This window comes from Rhagoletis pomonella, unplaced genomic scaffold, assembly GCF_013731165.1.
Source record: "Rhagoletis pomonella isolate Grant_MI unplaced genomic scaffold, Rhpom_1.0 Rhpom_scaffold_00002, whole genome shotgun sequence".
Lineage (NCBI taxonomy): Eukaryota > Metazoa > Arthropoda > Insecta > Diptera > Tephritidae > Rhagoletis > Rhagoletis pomonella.
This window is the reverse complement of record NW_023458556.1, coordinates 16,761,376-16,762,996: the sequence shown is the minus strand read 5'-3', so window position 1 is coordinate 16,762,996 and position 1,621 is coordinate 16,761,376. Positions and strand designations below refer to the sequence as shown.

The following is a 1,621-nucleotide window of genomic DNA, read 5'->3' as shown; positions in this document are numbered from 1 at the left end:
CGTATCAATATAAACTTACTAAAAATTTTCAAAAGAAAGCTTTTTATAAACATTTTTATAACCCTTTATTTAAAGATATTTCATTAAAACCTCATACATAGATTGCTTAACATCTAGAAACTAAACGAAATGCGAATTTTCCGCGGACTCATCTACAGTCGCGAAAATATAAATAGGGAATAGACATTTTAGCATACAAATTCACAATAACACATACAAATTAAGCATAAAAAAGTTAATTATTACATCTTGTTGCGTGCTTTCAATTACTTGCGGTTATTGGCAAATTGGAAAAGGGACATCGATGCAGCTATATATTGCGCTTTATCGCCGCCATTCTCATTGATGAACTTTTCTGAAAAAAATTTAATACATTTTTAATTGAATGTTAAACTAAGAAAGGATAAGGGGAACTCATCATTTGAAGAATGCTCTACAGATTAGCGCAGCGGGTCCTGGATTGGATTTTCTTGTTTTACCGCATTGGTTTTATTTAATTTTTTCTTTTAATAATATATTTTAAAAAACGTAAACACGTCACTTACGATTGAAAAAATTTTATATTTACTACTTCATGTCGTTGGCATTTACATTTCATTTATAAGTTTAAGTTATTTATAAACATTCGCTCTCAAAACTTATTAAAGGTTTGTTTGCAAAAACTTTTAATAAGCTTAATATTAAAAATGCTTATTTAACGCTTATTATAGCAAACTTAATTTAAGTTATTTTTAAAAACGTTTACTGAAATGCTTGTTGGGTTATATAGAAAATCAATTCAAAATGTTAAGCAAACAAATTTCTTCAGAACAGAAAGGTTAGGAGGTGCCATGAATCGCTAGAGTCAAAAAATATAAAAGGAAATTTGTTTTTCAAACTTCACTTGTGCGATTTCAACCGAACATCAACAATTTTACGTTTAATAAATGCTTATTGCGCCACCTAAATTTTCAATTGTCCGAAAGCTTTTCGTAAATAAGTTGGCCTCAAATGAACTGCATATATTGATAAATGCGACATATGCTGAACTGCAGCCAAGCACATTAAATTAAACAGGTTTTTTTTGGTCTCTGGTCACTGTAAAATATTGTTAATTTTTCCCGCAAAAAATTTTAATTGGCAAAATGTGCATATGAATCTTCACAAAAAGCGATTGAAAACCAGCCTTTGGAATGTTCGCTTAACTCAGGAGCATAAACGCTGATTATTGGGCCCTGCAAAGGATGTATTGATGCTTCATGAATGCAAAAAAAAATTTACAAAGAAAGAAAGTCACACCAATTTAATTTTTTTTTATATTTCCCATCGCTCACAATGATATTTAAAAGTAGAATACTTTTTTTGACCATTTAGATACCAGAAGCAACAACAAAAATACACGTAAATGTTGCTTTTGCTACTACCTATTTCATATGCCTTGATTGCAGCCAAAAATTTCGTTGAAAAGTCAAATTAGTCGACAAATGGGGGGTTCGATGAACTTTAGTTGGTGTGGAAGCAAACTTTTATGATAGAAAAAAAAAAACAAGATTGATAAAATACTTGCCACGAAGAAACGTACGATCACAATGGGCGTGGCCGTTGTTCTGCGCTAGCTATTTACGTGAAAAAGCTTCCAATC

At 30.8% G+C, this 1,621-nt stretch overlaps 2 long non-coding RNA genes across 2 annotated transcripts in view; one reads left to right on the top strand and one right to left on the bottom strand.

Annotated features, from left to right (window-relative positions):
- Window positions 1–1,621, top strand: part of LOC118733166 — a 20,380-nt gene that overhangs the window by 1,131 nt on the left and 17,628 nt on the right. The gene's annotated exons all lie outside the window — the stretch shown is intronic.
- LOC118733165 overlaps window positions 1–1,621 on the bottom strand; it is a 24,292-nt gene that overhangs the window by 9,649 nt on the left and 13,022 nt on the right. The window lies entirely within an intron of this gene.